The sequence below is a fragment of the Macaca mulatta genome, chromosome 1 (assembly GCF_049350105.2).
Source record: "Macaca mulatta isolate MMU2019108-1 chromosome 1, T2T-MMU8v2.0, whole genome shotgun sequence".
Taxonomy (NCBI): domain Eukaryota; kingdom Metazoa; phylum Chordata; class Mammalia; order Primates; family Cercopithecidae; genus Macaca; species Macaca mulatta.
In genome coordinates this window covers 109,089,472-109,097,465 of record NC_133406.1, presented here as the reverse complement: position 1 = coordinate 109,097,465, position 7,994 = coordinate 109,089,472, and the positions used below count along the sequence as shown (strand labels likewise).

General features: G+C 37.6%; 1 pseudogene; it reads left to right on the top strand.

Moving 5' to 3' along the window:
- The first annotated feature begins 5,218 nt into the window (after positions 1–5,218).
- LOC100430306 (small ribosomal subunit protein bS21m pseudogene) lies at positions 5,219–5,489 on the top strand (annotated as a pseudogene).
- The last annotated feature ends 2,505 nt before the right edge of the window (positions 5,490–7,994 follow it).

The following is a 7,994-nucleotide window of genomic DNA, read 5'->3' as shown; positions in this document are numbered from 1 at the left end:
TTTTTCCAGGTTGAATCTAGTAGTAAGAACTCTGCAAGAAAAGGTGTAAGTCTGATTCACTCTCAGAAGATTCTCTATCTTTGCCATACCTGCAGATGTCTGATCTGAATGTCAGAGGGCAAGCAAACAGTGAACACTGTCTTCTCAATTAGGCAGATGAGAATAGCAATGAGATTTACATTTTCTTGCAATTAAACAAAGCAACTGACTACTAGGGAAATCTTGGGGAAATTTCTACCCAAAGAAACTAAGCAGTTTTATCCCATTAGGGCATGATGACTTGAATTTCAGATGCAAGGGAGATAGTGTGTATGTTTTTGTATCAGCTGGTAGTAACAGGGCAGTCCTTTTGCCCCATTTGTACAGTATCCCAATGATGAAGGCAATCTTATTACTCTAAAATAAGTGAAACTTACTGAAATGACTAATAGACCTTAACTAGATGACAAAAGGTCAAGGTATAAAGGAAAGAGCTTTCCACATATTCAGAGTGTTGGAGCAGGAAGGAAACTTAGAAATCAACTAGCCCAGGAGTTTTCCCCCTATGAGAAGAATGACCAGGTTCAGATTTGAGTGAAGGAAAGTGTTTTTGATGTTGGACACAATGTGGGGGTAGAAGAGGAGAGAGAGAAAAAGTAGGAGAGATTTTTGAGGCAAACAGCCTTCCTCTTGGTTCATTCATGACTATCCTTCCCTGCTTTGAAGGGGGCCTGATGGCGCCTTCTAATCTGTGAATCATTCAGTAAGGACTCAATCTAATTCAGTTCCTTTCTCTTCAAATGGAAATTGAGGGCAAGAAAGATGCAGTGACTTGGCAGGGGTCACACAGTGGGGTAGTGTCAGAGTTGCCTCTGGAGCCCTGGATCCTGATTCTTTCTAGCTCATTGTGGTATCTTTCACCCATATCTCGTGACATAATACAAATCTGTAAGTGAGTCTTCCCAACTTTTCATTAACTTCCCAATGTAATGAGAAGATTTTGATATAGAGGCGATGGGCACTGGATCAGGGAGCATTGGTGTAGATTTCTGGAATTATGACCACCAATATCCACTTTTGACTATCTTCCTTGTGTGTATTACAGTCTTCTTTTTGCACTGCTTTCTATAAGGACATTATATCAAGTGTTAAAAACTATTATATTGACATACTGCTTTACTGTGTGACCTTGAACAAGTTAGATAATCTCTTCGGACCCCAGTTTTCTTTCTTGAACATTGACAAATAATGTAACTGGTATATTAAGCAAGCAAAACTCATGCAACTTCTCTCTGCTAAGGTATGTTCACTTCTTTCCAAGAGTCACATCTCTCACATAGGTAACCTATATGTGTTCATGGAACACAAATTAAGCATTCTTTATTCCAGCAAACTCTAGGAGAGCAAGGCCTAGAGAGCTGAATCATCTTAATAGCTTTATTCAGCCTTTATTCATGATTTAAAACAAAACAAAACAAAAAAAACTCTCAATAAACTAAAAACGAAAGAAATTTTTTAAGTTGATAAAGGATAATGATGAAGAACCTCTAGTTACCACACTAAGATTAGAAAAAAATCAATAAATTCTATTCTCACTGCCTGTATTCTACATTGTGTTATCTGCCCTTGCCAGTGCAATGTGAAAAGACAAAAATTATAAAAGTCATAAAAATTGGAAAAATAAAAAGGTAAAACTGCTATTATTTGAAGACAACTTAGTTATGTTCATAGAAAATATATGGTTTCTACCAAAAAAACACCTACCAAAAAATAATAATTTATCAAAATTGGAGGATTTAAGGGAAAAATACAGTCAGTTTCCTTTTAATAGGTTAGGAGCAAAGAAATGGAAAATAACATTTCAAAACAACGCCATTTACAATAGCATCAACATATATTAAGTACCTAGGAAACGATCTAATGAAATACTTACAAAACTGCTGCACTGACAATGACAAAGCATCACTGAGAGAAATTTGAAACCTAAATAAATGGGGAATTATACCTTATTTGTAGATAGGCATATTCAAAAATGTTACGAATCTCTTCTCCCTAAATTAATCTATAGATTTAGTGCAATCCATACCGAAATCCCAGTATGCTTTTTTGAACATGTTGAATAGCTACTTCTAAAATTTATTTAAATGCAAAAGTTTAGAATATCCAAAATAATTTTAAGAAAATAAGTAATGTATAAAATGTCTTCGACACTCTGATTTCAAGACTTAATACAGTAATGAAGACAGTATGGTATTGGCATAATGACGTACAAATAGATCAATGGAACACACAGAATTTGTACATAAAACCACATACCAAAAATCAGTTTTTTTCTTTTTAAAAATATTTATGTATTTATTTATTTATTTTTGAGATGGAGTTTCACTCTGTCACTCAAGCTGGAGTGCAGTGGCACTGATCTCAGCTCACTGCAACCTCCACCTCCTGGGATCAAGCAATCTTCCTACCTCAGCCTCCCATGTAGCTAGGACCACAGGTACATGCCACCACGCCTGGTTAACTTTTTGTATTGTTGGTGGAGATGGGGTTTCACCATGTTGCCCAGGCTAGTCTCAAACTTTTGAGCTCAAGCAATCTGCCTGCTGCAGCCTCCCAAAGTGCTGAGATTATAGGCATGAGCCACTGCACCCCAGTTGATTTTTTTTTAAACCAAAGTGCCAAGTCAGTGCACTGAGGAGAAGAAAGACTTATCAGCAAATAGTGCCAGGTCAACTGCCTATCTGTATGGAACACAAGAACCGTAGATTTTTTTTTCTGAATACAATAATAATAATAATAATAACAATTGAGACAGATCACAGAGTTAAGTACAAAACACAGTTCCATAAAGCTTCTAGAGGAAAACATAGGAAAATGTCTTGGTGGCCTAAGGGTAAACAGATTTCTTAGAAAGGAAACAAAAAGCTTTACTCATTTAAAGCAATATGATAAATTGGTCTTCATCAAAATTAATTTTTTTCTTTTAAAGGACACAATTTTTAAAAGAGCAGCCAGAATAGAAAAAAGATATTTGTCCCTTGACTATTACAAAAAATTCCTACAAAACAAAGATAAAAGATTATGAGCAATTCAATCAAAAGTGGCAAAACTTTTGAACAGACACTTCACAAAAGAAGACGTGTGAATGTTCAATAAGCATGTGAAAAGGTACTTAACCTCATTCATCATCAGGGAAATGTGCACTAAAGTTACAATGAAGTATACATCATATCCACCAGAATGTCTCTAATTGAAAAGATTGACAACACTAAATGTTGATGAAGATGTAGAGCAACTGGAACTTTCATATATTGCTAGTGATGATATGAAATGGGACAGTAACTTTGAAGGACTGTTCAGTATTTCTAAAATTAAACGTACACCTACCCTGTGACCCAGCAATTCCCTTCCTAATGTTTATTCCAGATAAATAAAAATATATGTCCTAAAAAGACTTATACAAAAATGCATATAATGATCTTACTCATCATAGCCAAAAACTGGAAACAACCTAAATGTTCATCAACAGGAGGATAAATAAATTTCAATATATTCATATAGTGGTGAAATATTTAACAATTTTAAAAGGTAAACTACTGATACATACAATAACATGCATGAATTTCACAAACATTATATCAAATGAAACAAAGCAGAACAAAAAAGAATACACTGTATGATTCCATTTATATGATGTCTAACATCAAGCAAAACTAATTGATAGTAGTAAACATCAGAAAAAAGTTGGTCCAGGGTGAGAAATGTGTACTGAACAGAAAGAGGGATAAGAGAATTTCTTGGTGTGATGTATGTTCTATATTGGAGGCTAGATAGACACATGGGTAGATACAGTTGATCCAAATATAGATATAGGCATAGATAGATGTGGATGTATATATGAAATAGTGGATTAATTGCACAAATAATTATTGATCAGCTACTATGTACAAGGTACTGCTGTGGACACTGGGGATCCATTAGTGATTAACACAGACAAAAACTCTTCTTTCTCAATAGGGTTCACATTCTAGTCAGCATGTAATCAAATTAATTAGCTGCATTATTATCTGAAATAGGCAACAATTAGAAACAATCTTTATGTCCATCAACAGAGGAAAGTTTAAATTAATTATGTTACATCCTTGTAATGGGATATTATTCAGCTATAAAAGTGAATAAATTTTTTATGTACTGGTGAGAATAATCTTTAAGACTTCTCGTTTACTGAAGATAGTAAGATACAGTAAAATGTGTATAGTGTGCTGCCATTTGTACAAAAATGAGAAGCAAACATATATGTACTTAGCTATCTGTTTATGCATAAAATTTCTCTGAAATATTACCTAAGCAATTGATAAAATAGGTTGCTTCCAAAAGTTTATCTTAACTAAATGAGGATATGCATGATCTTTCATACATTTTAAATTTGGAGCCATGTATATATAATGTATTTAGCAAATAAATAAAACAACAATTGTTTAAAATATTTTACAATTGGAGAAAGCAAACACACATATTTCTTTCTTTTAATTATACTTTAAGTTCTAGGGTACATGTGCACAATGTGCAGGTTTGTTACATATGTATACATGTGTCATGTTGGTTTGCTGCACCCGTTAACTCATCATTTACATTAGGTATATCTCCTAATGCTATCTCTCCCCCTTCACCCCACCCCATGACAGTCCCCAGTATGTGATGTTCCCCACCCTGTGTCCAAGTGTTCTCATTGTTTAATTCCCACCTATGAGTGAGAACGTGCGGTGTTTGGTTTTCTGTCCTTGCTACAGTTTGCTCAGAATGATGGTTTCTAGCTTCATCCATGTCCCTACAAAGGACATGAACTCATTCCTTTTTATGGCTGCATAGTATTCCATGGTGTGTATGTGCCACATTTTCTTAATCCAGTCTATCATTGATGGACTTTTGGGTTCGTTAAAAGTCTTTGCTATTGTGAATAGTGCCGCAATAAACATACATGTGCATGTGCCTTTATAGCAGCATGATTTATAATCTTTTGGGTATATACCCAGTAATGGGATGGCTGGGTCAACTGGTATTTCTAGCTCGAGGTCCTTGAGGAATCGCCACACTGTCTTCCACAATGGTTGAACTAGTTTACAGTCCCACCAACAGGCAAACACACATATTTCTAAGCAACTTAAAATCCTCCATAGCCAGGGTCGACTAGGTACTGAGCGTGCCAGGCTCTGCAGAGTGGAGATTTAAATCCAAGGTCATGGCAAAACATCTGAAGTTCATCACCGGTGCTGTGATGGTACAGGAAGGAAATGTGGAAGGTGCATACAGGACCCTAAACAGAATCCTCACTATGGATGGGCTCCTTGAGGACACTAAACATCCACAGTATAATGAGAAGCCATGCCACCAGTGACAGAGGGAAAGCTATGCAAGGTGCCAGCAGATCTACAACATGGAAATGGCTCCAAGATCAACTTCTTGATGCGAAAGAATCAGGCAGATCTGTGGCAGGGTTGCTGAGGCCTGTGGATGGGACACCCAGTATGAAACCCTCATCCAATTTTGTCTCCATCTCTTTTCTTTTTACAATCTCATTTTCTATTACCGTTCTCTGCAATAAACTCAATCATATGTTTGCAAGAAGGCCTCCACATATAGAAACAATCCCATTAGTCAGCAGTGAACCCTGTCTTTTATTAAGTGAAAGAACAAACTGAGTCTGAAAGTAGTCTAGGAGTAGAATGGTATTTGCTAGGGCTGGAGGAGGGGCAATGAGGAGTTATTGTTTAATAGGCACAGAGTTTCAGTTTGGGAAGATGAAAAAGTTTAGGAGATGATGGCCGGGCATGGTGGCTCACGCCTGTAATCTCAGCACTTTGGAAGACTAAGGCGGGCAGACTACTTAAGACCAGGAGTTCAAGAAACCAGCCTGGCCCATATGGTGAAGCCTCATCTCTACTAAAAATACAAAAAAAAAAAAATAGCCAGGCATAGTGGCAGGTGCCTGTAGTCCCAGCTACTTAGGAGGCTGAGGCAGGAGAATCACCTGAACCTGGGAGGCAGAGGTTGCAGTAAGCCAAGGCCATGCCACTGCACTCTAGCTCAGGTGACAGAGTGAAACTCCACACACACACAAAAAAACAGGAGATGGATGATGGATGGTGACGGTGGTTGCACAAAAAGGTGAATGTGTTTAATGCCACTGAACTGTATACTTAAATGGTTAAGATGGTAAATTTTATGTTTTACTACAATGAAACATTTGTTGAAAGTAAAAAAAAAAAAAAAAACAGTCCTCCATAGCTGATAGGATGGTGTAAATTCATTTCTGAAAAGTTGGCTCTGCCTCTCATAGTAAGTTCAAGGATCCATTAGAGTGGAATGCCCTCTGCTGTTATAGATAAACCTTATTTTTTTCTTTGAAAGAGAAAGCTCAGCTGCTGACCCACCCAGGTGAGGGCTCCTGCTGGTTATTACTTTGCCCCTTTTCCTAGGTGATCCATACAGGATCATCCTGGTTGTACACTGCACAACTCCAGCAGAGGCAGTCAGTCCCACTGAGCACAATGTGAATGGTACCTACCCCAACTTCCCTAGGAGGTGTACATGGCACAAACCGCACAGCAGAATATGGTGTTCTGAGGCTACCCCTATTGTGAATGAGGACAAAGAAGAACAGTGAGTCAGGCCTAGTCACTACCTGAGTTTTCCGTGTGTGTCTCCTCCTGCTCGGGTCCCAATCCTTTGCAAGGCCTGGAGTCCTAGCTCTCCCACCTGGACAAGATTGCTTTCAGGTATTACAGTCTTCTTGTGATCAGCCTGCTTCCACAGGCCTGTCAAACTATCCAGGTTCTTGCTATAGATAGGATTTCAGGAATGTTTCTTCTGGGGAGCAGTCTGAATGGGTCACGGCCAATGACTTAGGTAAGTGGGCAGTGCTTCATGATTTCATTCAGCATTAATTCAGCACCTGTTAGGTGCCTTCGACTATGCTAAGATGTAGCAATTATATGGAGAATGTGATGAGATACGGCACTGGAGAAAGTTCCCATTCCAATCAGATAGGGACTTTAGTAGAGTAGATAGATCAGATAAAGGGTAGAAATGTATGGCAAGCTCTGCTTAGGTACACTGAGACTGAAGAGCTAGTGGGACATCCCTTCAGATGCTGATTTTGTATAGTGTTTGAAGAGCTTCTTGGCTAAGAAGTTAACCTGTGCCCACTGCTGGGATTCAGCTAACTGGCATTTCCAGTGGAGTGATGAGACAGAAGTCTATTTACACACTTTATTCCTCTTTATAATCTAAACACATGCTGTTCTCTCTGTTGTATCATTCTTCTTCATTTCACCTTCACAGAACTAATTAGTCCATGTAAAAAAGGAAGACAAAAAATCAGTAAGGATGTAGAAATGTGAACAGTACTATCAGTTAACTTTGCCTAATAGGTATCTATATAACACTACATTCAGCAAATGTAGAATGTATATTTCAAATGCATACAGAATATATTCAAGACACATTTATTTTTATGGTCCATTAAGTAAGTATCAAAGGATTTTAACCAAATTTCCTACAAAGGAGATTTGTCTCACTCTGTTGCCCAGGCTGAAGCGCAGTGGCACGATCTCGGTATATATATATACACACACACACCTGTGGAAACGCTCCAGATTAAAGGAGCCTAAGAGACATAACAGTTAAATTACTGTAGACTGTATCCTCCACTGGATCCAGGAGGAAAAAATGCTATAAAAATCATTATTGGGTCAATTAACAAAATCACAATACAGGTGATAGATTAGATAATTATTATCTCTTTATACCATTTCCAGCCTCTTTTCAAGAGGCAGCATACTCCAATTGATAAAAGAGAAACTAAGACCTTGAAAAAAGAAAACATATTCCTCTGCCCAGACAATATGGAGGAAACACATGTGGATACACAGAGAAGTCTGGCAGAACCTGAAGAAGAGAAACGGGCTGAATAGAACAGATGGTTCTCTCAATCACGTAGATTAAAAAATTATCTC